The sequence below is a fragment of the Sapajus apella genome, unplaced genomic scaffold, assembly GCF_009761245.1.
Source record: "Sapajus apella isolate SASKATOON/1434 unplaced genomic scaffold, GSC_monkey_1.0 scaffold24, whole genome shotgun sequence".
Classification (NCBI taxonomy): Eukaryota; Metazoa; Chordata; class Mammalia; order Primates; family Cebidae; genus Sapajus; species Sapajus apella.
Window position 1 is genome coordinate 25,582,624 of NW_022436964.1, and position 16,453 is coordinate 25,599,076.

Sequence of the window (16,453 nt, forward strand, 5' to 3'; positions counted from 1 at the left end):
TACAAATATACATGACTATATTGTTGACAATAAGGGACTTCCTACCAAAATATTCAGGTAGGAAGAAAATATTCAGGTTTGTACCTGGATATCGTTAAAAAAATGAAGCAAATAAATTTAATGTGTTTCAAAGTTTAATAATTACATTTAGACCAAAAAAATAATGCTTACACATTCTCACCTATCAGTTACTTAATTGCTAATAATTGGGTCCTACTGGATTGAGGGAGAAAAGTTAACAACTACAGGTACATACTGTCTGACAACAGAGTTTATATATGTGAGTGTTGCTTGCTACAGATTCTGGGTCTTTTTAAGGCAATGAGTTAGACAATGATGGGAACACGGCATCTGAGAATTGATGCCATTTATGAACATTTTATTATGGATGGGCTAGAAAAGTTAGATCAACTTCACCCTTTATGCTTTCCTATGACAGTATTTCATGAGATATGTGGGCAAGAATCCAAAAATATTAATTGCAAACTCAATCACTGTGTTCATGTGGGTGTATGAAATATGGAAAACACTACCAAGCAATTTACCCTCAATGTTGTACCAGTAAGGATGTGGTCTCTTACATACCGCACACCAGAGAATGCCCCTTCACATGAGATTTGAGCATTTTATGGGTGAATGTCTAAATAATGGATAGTGACTAATATATTCTCCTGCCTCCATATTATCAAGACTGCAGTCTTTATTTACTGGTGCACACTGTGACAAACAGTTTTCTTTTAAATTTTTTTCTTTGCTCCTAACTCAAGTTTTTAGGTTACAACGGTAGCTATTTATGAAAAAAATAAATAAATGTTGACATAGTTGGGGGGGGGTCCAAGTCAAAGTATTAGATTAGAGTTAAATATCTTGATAGAAATCTATTCTGGCACCACCCAAGAAAAAATGAGCAATCTCACACACTCCTCTGGCACCTGAAAATACTGGTCGTTGTTTAGCCCCTGAAGAAATTACCCATGAAATGAACACTTGAGGCTTGGCTCATTAGAATTCAACTCCAGTGTTTCCAAATGAATAAGAATCTCTACACAGATACTGAGAAATAGAGATAAAAAGAATTGCAGAGGAAACGACGACATTTCTTAACTACGCAGGAAACTTAACGTTTAATGAAATTTGCCCCATAACGTACACAATGCCAAGGTATAATCATAGGTCAATAAAGTCATTACATTCCAAGCCAGGAAAAACTGCATATTCAATTATTCAATGAAATAAAGTCTATCTGCAAAATATGGTTTTTAATTTGCTTGCTTATACCTCAACATATTCTATATTATACAAGTTATTTTATATCTATAATTTTGTTAAATGGCTTGGAATTGTTACTGTATCTAGAAAGAGAAAAATAATTCTATGTTAGAAAATTTAGACTCAGTTTTAAAGTAGGTTTCATTTAAAGGCATATGGGCATAATATGAAACATTTCAGTTTTGAGCATGGGTTTAGAAGACTGTATTTGTAATACTGCCAACATGTATGTTTCATGAATATGTTCATTTTTTTGCAGAACACTTAACATATGGTTTACTTATTTCTTATGCTTCTAGAAGACTTTCTAATATAATAAAATATTTTACTGGGTCGGGTATACAAAATATTTTATTTGGGCAGATATATGACCACACTTGTCTCATTGTTTACCTATATAAACCTGAATGTTCCCCATAATTATTGACCTGTTTAGCAACATCACACATTATTGATGGAGATCACAAGGAAAGGGGAGAAAGCCGGTGTTTATAGAATTAAACAAATATAAACAACCCTGTAGAGTGATTCCCTGAACTTGCCTTTATTTATTGTATTATAGTTTCATCAGCTCTGGAAACACACACATATAAACATGTACACATGCACATAATTACATGACACTTCATACATTCTGCCACTAAAATTCAGCATCATGTAGGATAGAAAGCATCTTAACTGACTTCTTCCCTATTTGCTTCCTGTTTTAGAAATGGGCTGTGTTCAATATGTTGTAAATCTCGTATAAGAAGGAATCATGTTTGGCATTTATGTAGGTCACAAAATATATTTCAATTCCTATGTTCCTAAATATACAGATAAAACTACATAAAACCTTAGCTATAAGTACTTATCCCATTATACTGTATGAGAAAATTATATCTCATTGCTTTATGAGAGATAAAATTGTTTAATGCAAATACTAACATTTAATAAATGCAAACTAACAAATACCCTGAAAGTTTAAGATTGTCCTCCTCTGGAAATTACGTATATAAAAACTAAAATAGAACCTTGGCTTCCTTTTAAATTTAATTTTTGTGTCTTGAATTATGGCCTTAGATTATACAAATGGCCCTTGAACAATGTGGGGGACCCCACTGGTAGTCAAAAATCCTTGTGCAAGTTTTGATTTTCCATGAACTTAACTGCAAATAACCTATTATTGACCAGAAACTTTACTAATAATACAGACAATTTTGTGTGTTACATGTATATGATATATTGTATTCTTAAAGCAAGCCAGAGAAAAGAAAATATAATTTAAAAAATCATGAGAAAGAGAAAATATATTTACTGTTTGTTAAGTGAAAGTGGATTATTATAAAGGTATTTGTCCTTATTGTCTTCACACTGAGTAAGCTGAAGAAAGGAGGAAGAGGAGGGGTCGGTCTTGCTGTCTTAGGATAGCAGAGGGAGAAGAGGTGGAGGAGGTGGAAGGGGAGTCAGGGAGGCAGGCACATTTGGTGTAACATTTACTGAAAAATTTTACATATAAGTGGACCTGCCAGTTCAAGTCTGTGCTCTTCATGGGTTCAACTCTATTTATCATTCATAACAGTCATAAATGGAAGGTAAATTCCTGGAAGTCTATCAGTTGTGTTTCACACTTTGAATCTAACTTGCCCCCAGTTTTCTTGTCTGGTGCCTTCCCACGTTGTAGATCCTCAATTAATAATTTTCAGTAAGTTATTGTTGTTAGGGCCTCATCTGAGATAAATGAATGGTTTAAGATATAATACTTTGTTTTTATATCTCTGAGAGGTAACACAACCCAAATCCTTCATAATTTAGATGATCAGACGACCAAATTGCATCCAAATTTCAAAATAGAATTCCTGGCAAGAAATTGAGAGCTCTATGGTTGAAAATCTTGATGATGAAGGAGTAAAGCCTTGCAGGGCCCTTTAGTTATCAGAAAAGAATGAAGGATCAGAAACCTGTATTCTAAACTCAGACAGTATCTTCAATTCTACGGTAGAAAGAGTAAAGATTTCAACTGAGATGGACGTGGTGGTTCTGTTTGTTACTTACTCTATCACCTTAGGGAACTTACCTAACCTCCCTGGGACTCAGAGCTTTATCCACAGAATGCTGATCGAATGATTATTTTGAGTGTGAGAGATAATGTCCATAAATGGAAAAAAAGTAGTATCCTTTCAGCACATTGTCTGGTTTTCAATGCCATTGTAAACCAAAAACAAAACTCAAGGACCCACAATTGACCAAATGTACCCACCTTTCAGCCAAGGGCATTCCAAATTAAACTTGAAAACCTAGTTCAGGCCATGACGGAAGCAGGGAAGGGTGTCCAGACAAACCTCATTGTAACAACTGATCAACATTAACATTAAAACAGAGATCTTAAGATGACAAAGGAGACTTTTTGTACCAATAAGATACCAAACTCCAACCTAACTCCAACATAGCATTGCATAACAGATAGCAAGTTCTGGAAGAAATTGAAGTATTTTATCCTAAAACACATTTTTTTTGACATATTTTGAAATGGCCCTGCAAAGCTGCCATTTGGTGAGAAAAAAATCTACATGCTATGCTATAGGGAAACCCTTTCCGTTTCCAGGGCTTTTCCTAATGCAGGAGAGATTAGTTAACAACAGGGCACCTTTTCAGATCTGAAGAGAGACATGAACCATCTATTCTTTCTGAAGACTGCTACCTAGAGATTTCATCTGCATAAGAACCTTGGTCTCCACATCCCTTATCTTAACCAAACCATTCCTTTCTACTGATTCCAGATCTTTAGATAATTGCCAGTTAGAAAAGCTTTGAATCCACCTATGCTCTAGAAGCTTCCTTTCAAGTTGTCCCATGTGTCAGGTACTGGGGTCCCAGTCTAGCCCATGCTGAAGTCTGAGGGGAGTGGGTGATGGGCAAAAAGAACACTGGGGGGTGGGGGGGGCACGTGGGCAGGTGAATATGGTTTTATTCAGCACCAGCTCTCTTATACAGTTTATTTAAACTAGCTTTCTCATTAGCAGCTTACTTTCACACTGTCCTCCCTGTCTTGTCTGCTTGAGCCAGCCGCCCCATGCACAGCTAGCTGGGCAGCTGGCTCTCCTTGCCTTCAGGTTCAGCAGCTTAACTCTCTGGGCACAAGCAAGCCAAGCTGTGTCCTGTCTCCCTGTTGTCCATCTGTAAGACAGACGGCTTTGTCTCTCTCTCTTTCTCTGGGTGCCAGTGTGCCTGCCAAGGCAAGCAATATTGAGCTAACCTCAGCCCCAAGAGCCAACCAAGCCTGTACAGTGTCAGCAGGGCAGCTATACTTTTTACAGACGATAATGCTATAGAACCAAGTGATGGCCTTCCTATGTTATGGCGATGTGGTTCCGATAACAAGTGGAGTTATACGCCTGTGCTCTAAACTTGCTGAGTCATACAGGATATAAACATCCTACCTTGGCCTACCCTTGACTAAAGCACAGCCATGTTTCTTACACCATGTTTCTAGATCAAACCCATATACACCTTGCATTTATTGATTGATGTCTGCCTGTAACTTCTGTCCCTCTAAAATCAAGCTGTAACCCAACCAGCTTGGGCACATGTTCTCAGCACTTGTTGTAACTGTGCCTCAGGTATTGATCACTCCTATTTGACTCAGAATAAATCAAATATTTTACAGATTTTGACTCTTTTTCATCAACACTACTAAGTAAATGGCCACTGGTTATCATCAAATCATTTGGAGTAAAATGAGATTTTCACAAAGAACAAGAAAATGGCATAGGGCTCAAATATAAAAAGAATACCCTCTCTCTATTTTCAGAACTACAGTTAGAAATGTGCAGGGGATAAGGCAGTTTAAGCCTTAACTGAAAAAATACTCTTACTTTCCAAACAAAAGAAGACTACTAATTTATAAAATGTCTGTGTTAGGAAAACAAACAAACAAACAAAAAAAACCTCTTTCTCCTCACAGGTGATGAGATCTTTCCTCTTAGACTGAAAGATGCTGCATACTTTTCTATCTACTGGTTGTTGCTGGCTGTGCCTTCTCTCATTTGTTGGTTCCCTCTCCTCCCAAATTCTTACTGTTGGAATGCCCCATGACTCAGACATTTTCTCTCTATATATGCATTCTACTTTCTGGATTTTTCTCTCATTTCATGGCAGTAAATATCATCTCTGTGCTACCAGCACTCACTTAGTTAATCTTCCACACTGACATTTCCTCCAAACTGAAGCCTCGTATGTCCAAATGCCTACTTGATACCCCACTTCAGAGTCTAAAAGACAGCCAAAATTCAACATGTTCAAAATGGACCTGATCTTCTGTGTCCCCTGTTACTTTCCTCACACGCGCACTCCTTTTATTGTTTTGTCGGTAAAAGGCAACTCCATCATTAAGTTGCTTAGCTTTCACATCTCTAAGCCATCCTTGACTCCTCTTTCTCTCATGTCCCTCATGCAATTTGTTAGAAATTCTGCGAATGAAGCTTTCAAAATTTACCTAGAATCTAAATTCTTTTCATTGCCTCCTCTGCCACTATTCTGGATGAAGCTGTCATCATCTCTTATCAGCACTATGATAGCCTTTAAAAAGTCTTCTGGATTTAAGACTGTTCCCTATTGTCAACAGAGAGATAATTACCTTAATATCATCCTTCAGCTTAAAATCCTTCAATAGCTTCTTCCTTCTCTTAGAGCTAAAGCCAAAGTGCTACCTGACGTGCCCTCATCCCCACCTCTGACCTCAGGACCTAGAACTCTCCTGCCTTCCTCTGCTCCCATCACACTGGCCTCTTTGCTATTTTTCAAGCCTTATTTGAGCCTTTGTCTTTACAATGAGACCCCTCTCCTTCCTGTTATCTCTTTGGCTAACACCTTTTGCTTCTGAGCAAATTCACCCAAATCTGCTCTTTCGGGGAATTCAACTTTAAGCATCCTATTTACAATTATATTTCTTCCCACCCCACATCTCCTTATCTCCAACTCTCCTGTTTCCTCTTAACCTGTTCTTCTTTTCATTATTTTCTGTAAGATACATGACCTTTAAACATGCTAGATTATTCTATCACCATCTCTCCTCACTAGAATCCAATTTCCATGTGGGCAGAGATCCTTCCCTCTTTTATTTGCAATGTAACCCAAGCAGAAAGACAATGGTCTGGAATATAGTAGCTGCTCACTAAATATTTATTGCTGGATGAATGAGTATCAGGACATTATGAATAAATCATCTTTTTCAACTGAATATAATATTTTAGCTAATTGCATGGTTATAATTGCACCCACTTTATTATGAGAATTATATAATGTGTTTCAGTCTGACTTCGGGGTAGAGATTTTTTTAAAAAGGGTAAGCAGTGGTCAAGACGTAGTTAAAAAAAAAAAAGCTGTAATGAGGAATTTTGTCCAGGCAAGTTTGAAATGTGGGAAGACTCCATGGCTTGGATGTGCTATGCAAATTTGCTGGGTTACTTCATTTGAGAACTACCTTATGGATAGACTATTATGAGCTGGGATCAGAATGCTCTGACAATATAATAACTCCAATATCTTTTTCATTACTTTATTGTCATGATAATCAAAGTAGCTTTAATTATTTTTCTGCTACGTGTACCCAAATCATGGATCTCTCTGTCCCTCTTTTATTCTGCATAGACAAGAAAGATATATGATGGTAGATTCTGAAAAGGTTGTGATTACTGAGGAACAGGCTAATTCCAGAACACAGGGAGAGCCTACAGAGCTATAGCACAGTAAGAACAGGAAGAAACCCACAATTAGAGGATCAGGACAGTTGTTGAAGCTTTTATCCTCGGCTTTTATGCCAAGGCTTAAACACAATGTTGTATTAAAATCATTCTGCAACCATATAAACAAAACCATCAAGTTTCCATTAAGTATATCCCGTGTGTCCAATCTATGATCTTTGAAACAGATCAGTGATACACTGGTATGCCCAATACTTTTATCTTTCTTTCTCATGCTAAAGAACTAGAATTGACTCATATTGAGAAACAACCAAGATGCTTTACCTTTAAATCTTCATTTCAGTTACCCTTGTCCATTGATATCCTGCTTTTTCCTCCACATGACAGCCCAGTGGCTCTCAAACCAAATGGGCATATGAATCACTTGACGAGGAAGTAAAAGACGTGTTGGCATAGGCTCCATCGAGTAGGTGAGAACTTGGGTTGTTTTATATTTACCAAGTTTTCCAGCTGATTCTAATAGCTACCAACACTTGTAGATCATTAGAATAGCATATTCACCTGGTCTCCAAGAGTATATTTAATGAGTAAATCAGCCAAAGAGGCTATTGGAATCACCAGCTGAGCTCTTTTCAAGTTTAGATACCTGAACATTAAGTTTGGAGATCCTTAATCATTATACCTGAGGTGGAGCTCAAATGGATGCATAAAAAAGTCTCCACAGGTGATTCTGATGAGCTACCTGAGTGAAGGAGTAGTGCCCAAGTTCTTGAAGTACTTTTTCTCCGAATTTCCATCAGTTGTGAGGAATGCTGCTCCTGTTACCCTTCAGAAACAAGGTAACTCAGAATCTCCGTGGCATAACAGGGTTGGGGTGAGGAATGCAAAAGGGCCTTGTCAATTTAAATTTTAAAAAATTTCTGACTCCACTTTAGATCAACTAAATTTGAATTTCTTGGGCTGAGGTTCATGAATTCACATTTTTATCAGATTTACTAGATGATTCTCTTGCACACGAAATTCTGAGAACCTTTGGGTTGGAGCTTACTCTTTAAACGATTTTTAAACTTACTGAACCAGAATCTTTGTATCCTGGGGTTCATATATCTTAAAAGCTTTTCAAGAAGATTTTTAAAGGTCATTATATTTAGGAACCCCTGTATTAATATATAATTCAAGACAACCCATCTCTATGATTTTCTTTTCCCTAACTCTAGTTCAGTGACTATCTTTGGATTTATTAGCAGTTAGAAAAAATGTATCACTCAGTTTCACACTTACATTTTACTTCTCAAGATATTTCTTGTTCTGCCCCCAGAAATGTAAGCTAAACAAAAGAGAGATTGTATCTTCTGTTCTTTTGCAATGCACCTAAGGCCAACCAGTTATGGATTATGTAGTATTTGCTTCATAAAAATTTAAATTAATGACATGCAGTTTTCAAATTTATCGAGTTTCAAAATTATCTCAAGGTCTCCAATGTCCTCAATATCTTAATCTTACATAATCCCATAAAAAAAGCTTAACAAAGTGAAAAGTTATATTCAAATATTTTATTAAAACTAATATGTGTAAATGGTTTCATAAAATGGAAAGGATTATCTAAATGACTAATTGTAAACTAACAATATATTTTATTAATTTACCTCCCTCTCTGCAACTCTAAACAGTTTTAAGCCCACTAAATTCTTGCCTGGTGTGTTTTGATTAGAAATTTTTCTGATATGAAATAATATGCAGTTTTTTAAATTGACATTTATAAAGACTGTAGAAATGGAGATACACTTCTTGTGAGTGAAATCTTTATTAAATTTAAAATTGCAAGAAATTGCATATATTGAATGATGTAATCTAAATGCAAATCTGTATAAGGATTGGAAAGGAAGGCATAAAAATCCTTTTTATTTTGATACTTCAGAATCTGAATATGGAATGATGATGGATTTCTGAAGAATGATTTTCCTTTCTTTTTGCTACTTATGTTCCAAAATTTTTTATTAGCATATATAATTGCTTTTAATATTTTTAACATATAAGAAATAAAAAGAAAATGCTACAAATAGCCACACATCAGAAATAAACAATAGGTTACTTAATTTTTAAAATCATTTTTGTATTATTAACATATTCCCAGGAACTGTTAAATTATTCATTTTTTGTGCATTTATGAAACCAGTCAAATGTTCTTTGTAAAAAGAAAACAGAACATTAAACTTTGGCCTTGTTTCCTAGGATTTTGAAGACCTTATATGTTAGAGCTGTCAAGGATTGAATAGAAAGAAATGAAATAAATGAAAATGACCAGCTAACCCTCCCTAAACGCCTCTGTTGATGGTGTCATCTATAGCAGGGAATCTATAATTTCATTTTTCTGAACTCTGATAGGCCAGAAATGTCAGATGGATTTATAAATATGCCATGATGGACACAGGATGAATCATTTATTGGCTGCCTCTCATTTGTGACAACTCGAATGCTGTGCTGTAAGGGCTTACTTTTTTATTCCTGCATTTTTTCTTCTCCAGCAATTTCATCTTGGAATATATGTATATTTTCTTTCCAGTACTTAATAAAATTCTCACTAATTACATTTGTAAATGGACAACACAAATAAAACTATTGTTATATTTTGAAGATTGTTGTAATCTACTTATATGGATCTTTGAGCTCAATAAGATAAAAATAATTTGCACATGTTAATCTTTCAAAAACTGTGATATATATAAGGGAAATTATAATATACAACTATAAGAATTTTATTTGCTTAATATACAATGAGCTTAAATTAATTATTCAAGAGCACAGAAATAAGCAATGGTGTTGTGGAAAAAATTTTAAAATCAGATTATTTCTCCATGTCCATGCTTCTCGATTAGAGAATTAAACCCATGTGAGAGCTTCTAATGGTTTTCCCCAGATAGCAGGAAAACAATGTGATTCTTCCTGAAGAATCAGTTTTACATAATGATACATAAGCATTCTTATATGCTAGATAAAACCTGGATGTTTTGTGACATAGACTACGTATTTGACATAATATTAAAAGACTAAACACTATAGAATATAAAATTAGCATGATTTGCAAAGACTAAACACCAGCTTTTAAGAAAAGCTTAGACTTGTAGTGGGTTCATAACTATTTCATAGATTATCCTTTGTCAGTAAAGTTTTGGGGCAGTAAAACCTTTTGACATTTGTGGAAAATATTGGAAGGCATTTCTTTGGTCAATCTTATTTTCTTCTCATGGAAAAATAAAAGAAATTCTCCACACATTTGCTCTGCTTATATACACTGACACTAACAGTATTTTGTTACCCAGGCACATACTCTAGCAAACGCACAATAAACCTTGCCTTTTGCCAGTTATTAGAGTCAAATGCAAAGGCATCAAGGGCACCAACTTTACCCTCAAAGTTTGGAAAGTCCAGTGCCAAGAGAGTATGTATAAAAAATGTAAAATAATCAATCTAATGGAAATAGGGTTGAAGGTCAATGGGAAAATGAAAGAGCACATAGGTCACCTCAAGATTCATGAAATATTGCATAAGGAGTGTGGCATTTGAGCTGAAATTTGAAGGAATGAAGGACTAGCAGTACCTTTTCTGTCAGTCAAATATGTGTGAGTGGGTCTTGGTCAAAGGAGAATTGCAGAGATGATTGATTGGGGGCGGGAGGTACTGCTGGGGTGGGATTGCTGCTTACTGAGAGAACAGCATGGATGAAGGTTGCAGAATGAGAGCAAGAAACACAGATGTGCAGGTGTCATGGATCGAAACAGGGCAGCAGAACTGAGGAAGAAACCCAGTCTTTTTTGTGCATATTTTTATACAGAAATTATTCTCTTGAAAATGAGGAGTCAGTAAAGAGTTTTGAGAAGAAATGTGAAAGTAAACAATTAGAATTGCCTCCTTCATAAGCAATCACCTGTTTAATTTGATGTGATTATCCCTGGGGACTTCATTCTAAAGTAAACTCACATTTTATCTATTATTGCCCCAGGGAAAATAAAAGTGCTAAGAAGGATGTGATACACCAACAAAGCATAATAACTATAAGAGATACCACTGGTTGCCTGGCCGAGAATAATTTCTCCTATTCTGCTTCTTAAGGGAGCTTGAATTTTTTATCCCTGCCATGCTTCTCTGTGCAGCTTTGAGGTTCCACGGAAGCCGAACACATTTTTAAATGCACGGGGTAAACACAATTGGTCTAAGATAGCAGTAAATCATCCTTATAGGCTGGGGCGTATGACACATTTGATAGAAGAGACGTGAAAAGGTATTTGCCGGCAACAGGCAGAAGGGTGGGCATTGTCATAAAATCTTTCTTAATCTTATAAGACAAAGAAGGCAAAACTCTTTTTTTTTTTTCTAGTGGATCTCTTGTGTCTAGATATATAACCTATAATTATGGCAGACATCTTTGAATATTGAGGGATTCTGGCCAAGGACAAACCTAAAATAGGACATTGGGAAAAAAGATGAAAAGAACATAGGTCACTGATTATGTCAGTGAGTCATCCATGAAATTGTACATCTGCTTAACTTTTTGTTTGTATAATAATAAGCCTTTCTTAAAGCCCAAGCAAGTTTGTTTCCTGTTATTTGGACTCAAAGCATCCCAACTGATATAATTAGAATAATTAAATTTAAAGCTTGAAAAGGTTCAAAATTCATAGTGCATATCCTTCTACTTTTTTATTTGAACATATATCTGGAGGACTTGAGGAAATAAATGACTGGCGTGTGAGGTCAAACAATTAATTATAAGCAGAATCAGGCTTCCTAAGTTCCACAGATAGTCTGCCTTCTTGTGTTTAATATATTGCAGATTTTTTAGAAGTGCATTAGACAAATAAAACCACCAGAAGAGTATATGACATGTAATAAATAAGTGGTCAGCAAATATTGATGAACACCTGACTGAGAATATAGACTCTTATTTCCAGCTTTGCCCAGCTAGTGAACAGTTTTGATATTAACCATCCAACTATGACAGAGAGAAAATATACACTACTTACAACTCAGTGAGTCATACATGTATGGATTTATAGATTTTTTCTACATGCCTTTCTCTATGACATGTGTACACTTCTTTTAACAAAAACCATAATCAGATGCTATGTCCCTTCATCTACTAATTATAACTTAGTGGGAGGTAGCTCTTAATTTTCCCCTTGTGGGTAACTAAAATTTTGATGGGGTGATAGGATATACATAGAGTGTAGAGGAGTTCACAGATGAAGACCCTTTTGTAGCTGATGACTGTAGACCTTACAAGCTCTCCAGAACTAAAAATTTCCTGTGGGTCCTGTTAGTGACTGTTTCCCAATACTAGCCCAGTGCCTGGTACACACAGATGCTTAGTGTGTTTTCTTGAATGAAAGAACATGTAGGCAGTAGAAAATGGGTGTCTTCAATAAAGAGTGGTGAGCAAAAGAGAGAAAAGGCAAAAACACTTGGGAAAGTTAGTCGAGAAAATGGACTATGCCCACTTTCTCATTTTGCCAGGTAATGGCCATGATACTGAGTTTAAAATCAATTCATTTTCTTAATTCTTGCTCTGTCATTGTTATCATCTACACAGAGTAATAATAGTAATAATCCTCTAGCTATCTGTGCATGTATCTGAACACAGATTATACACTAGTAATTTGTGGATTTTCTTAGTGTAATGAAATTAAAACCATGGTTAAAGGCCACAATAATTTTTACAGAGCTGAGGGAAAAAGGTATTTAAAGGAAAGAACTGAGCCACAAAGTAAAGATTACTTTAAAATATACATTTGAGTCTCAAGTTTTAAAAAAGGCAGTCACCAGAGATTGGTATCATGTGATAACAGTGACATTTTATTAATAATCTGTCATGTAAAGCTGACATATTAGAAGCTGAATTCTGCTCAGCTTTACAACAAAATCCCATCCACTTTATTGCTACTGGAATTAAATATATGCCATTGAAAGGCTTTAGTAAGCTTAAATATGCTCTAAAGCTCTTTTTTTCCTAATACTTTGTTATCAACAAGTCAAATCGACATAAGTCTAATCTTGATTTTTCCAGATATCCATAGCCTATCAAAGAGGGAGCAAGATAACATACATATTTTTATAGAGGTTGATAAAGTTTGCCTTTGGACAAATAGAAAAGTCTTAGAAACTAAATTACTTGTTCCTGACATGTTGGGAACGGGGAAGGCTGGATATAGTGTGAAAATCATATAGAGCAAGTATTAAAAGTTAAGCCTAGGGGATTCACAGATGTATAATTTATTTAATCAGAATTATGTGTGAGCTAGCCAGACAGGAACAATCTATCCAAAGGTGTGAAGAGGTGATAATCCATATGTATTCAGACTAAAGGATTTAGGTAAGGCATTTTGTAACAAGTAAATATCATTGAACGAGTTTTCAAAAAATCAGTTGAAAGTGCCCATCAAAAGTAGGACTCCATTTTCCCTATATATTTTTTTAGGGAAAAAACCCCACAAAACTGCATTTTAACAGTTCTGTGTAATCAATTCATTACTGAATAGGACGCAAAATTATCCAGAGAATATTTTGTGCATGCAATGTGTTCTCAAATTCAAACTTCATTTATGTCATCTAAATTTTTTAGCTATGTCTTTCTAATTATATATATATATAAAATTATATATAGGATTTCAGAGAGTGTTCATGACTTCAGATTAGACTTCTGTTGCATAATTCAATCTTTCAATTTTGCGTTCAAATAATGCACAGTAATTCATCAGTTTCCACTATTTTCCTTCATGCAGGATGTTACTTGTATGTCTTCTATCTTCATTTTTCCCCAAGCCCTGCCATCACTGTGAAAATAAACTAAGGTAATTTAACTGGCATCAATTACCTCTATATGTGATTTGTGTTTCTTAACTGGATGTTTCCCTTTATCACTTATATTCGGGACACATGAAATAAATTCTGAAATATTTATTTCTGAAACCTATGCTGTATTTCTCAGATAAGCTTATTATTTATCTATGTGGAATGGCTAGTGGAGGATAAGAAATATTAGTGCTACTCAGAGTGTCAGAGCCAGTCTTCAAGACAGCTGTTTGTGTTTCACCTTTGTTCTCCCTGCTTTCACTATGACAGAGAGATTGGTAATTTAGAAAAAGTGAAAAACATTTAATTAGCTCTTGATTATTGTACTCAATACTTCATCATCTTTGGCTACCTAAAACAGGCAAGAAAACAGAAACAAACACACAAAAATTATCTGAAACAAATCCCAGGCTCTTCAAATATCCAAATATATGGATTAATAAAATTCCATCTTTAGTTTCAAGAATTTTAATCTATAAACCCCAACATTTCCTTATCACATTGTTTCAATATTATGAAGACTTGAAACAATAATTAGCTAATTATTAAGGTAAGATGTTATCTACTTTGCTGTTCTACTTCCATTGTGTTACATTATGAGTTACTCTTAACATGACAAGGCTTAGACTATGGATCCAGAGATGAAAAAATAAGCATTCTAAGAATGTCTTTACATCAAGATTGTTAGTTTCAAGAGGAAAAGCACATGGAATTTCATAAGTATGTGTACTGCAACCTGCAGCAAACACATGTATGTTTACATAACTGATTCAAAATTTTAAAAAAGAAACAATACTGATTTTTATACCATCCTTTCTATCAGACACAAGTATGTGATGCACTACTGTGTTTTTGGTGAAAAATTTAAAATAAACAAAAACAAATGTATGTCTCTCTCCTCTCTCTCTCTTTCTCTCTCTAAATATATATATATATACATATATAATGTACATATATATGTATATATATATATAATGTACATATATATGTGTATATATATATAATGTACATATATATGTATATATATATATACACATACATATCTCACAAAGTGAGTATTTAATAAAGTTTTAATGAAGTGCATATAAGAGTATTCTGCAGTTAATACTTAACCCTGTATTTATTATGGCTGTTATATGCTTATATAATTGGTTACACATAATATTTTAGAGGCAATAAATATATCTTAACAAAAGTTGTATTTAAATGCTTAAAGTTTAGCCTAATAGTCTGATATTTTAATGATCCTATAGAATAATCACATTGCATGGTTTTAGCTCACTTAATAATATGTTATGGAAACAAATTATCATAATTCATTTAGGCTTAAAGTAAAATAATTTTGTTATAGTGCTGAATTTTTATTTCAACATTGTAGTCACATAACTAATTGTGGCGCATGAAACTTATAAATGGGCAATTCATAAATATATATATTGACTTAACAAAATACTACATATCACTTATTTTAATAGCTACATTAAATTAGTAAATAACCATTTATCAATGTCTTCATATTCATGTATAAATTTTATAATAAAATAATAAAACATATACAGAGCAATTACAATTCTAATCCACATCTGTCTATCTTAAATGCACAAGATAGTAAACATAGAAAAATGTAACACATTGGAGACCATTAACTGTAAAAGTTTAAACAAGTGTTTAGAGAAACCATAATATCTTAGTAACAACAGCCAAGGCCAAAATTTCTTAAATAGGACATAAAAAACTTTGATCATAGAAGGAAAATAAAAAAAAACTAATAAACTGAAATAAATCAAAATTAAGAACTTCTATTCATCAAAATATATCATCCAGAGAGTAATGAGAAAATCTACCAAAGAGTTGAATGTAGAGTGCAAATATTCAGTGGTGTTGTGGTAAATATTTCACAACCAGCTCTCCAGAAGAGAAACTAAAGCCATAATTTTTGGTGTTTCTCAAAGTATGTTGTGAAAATACTTCTGTCATGACAGATTTTCAAACCCATAATTCTTGACACTTTCATAATTGGTTATGGTTAGTTTTAAGAATGCATTTAAGAATGTAAGAATTAAAAAAAATAAGAATGTTAGTCTAAGAATATATTTAAATCAGGATTGTTACTTCGTAAGGAAAAACACATGCAATTCAAATACCATGCATAAAAGGACAATGCAATCTGTGCCATCTACACATTTGCAGAATTGATTCAGAATTTTAAGAAAGATATAATGCTGATTTATTAATTGGTAGTTTTAAATCTTCTACTGGATATACACAATGGCATGTATACATATGTATATACAGCTGTATGTATAAACACAGCCCAGTAAAAGAAGTGCAGATAACTAGTAAGGAAAAAAAGTGGGGGCAAAAGACTTAGAACATTTCAACAAAGAGAGTAGCCACATGAGAAATAAGCACCAAAACAAGTGCTTAACAACATTAGTCTTCAAGTTATTCCAGTTAAAATACCCCTATTCACTTATCAAAACTGCTAAAGTTCAGAATGAAAAATCCCAGTGTCAGTGACTATAGTTCTTAAAACTGACAAACACTTGGGGAATTGTCAGTACGTACTGAAGCAGAACATGTGCATATCCTGTGTACACAACAAAATACATGTGTTCTCCAAAAAGACATGTTCTTGATATCCAAATTGGCACTAT

At 34.3% G+C, this 16,453-nt stretch overlaps 1 protein-coding gene across 43 annotated transcripts in view; it reads right to left on the reverse strand.

Moving 5' to 3' along the window:
* Positions 1–16,453, reverse strand: part of PTPRD (protein tyrosine phosphatase receptor type D) — a 2,321,819-nt gene that overhangs the window by 1,225,480 nt on the left and 1,079,886 nt on the right. The gene's annotated exons all lie outside the window — the stretch shown is intronic.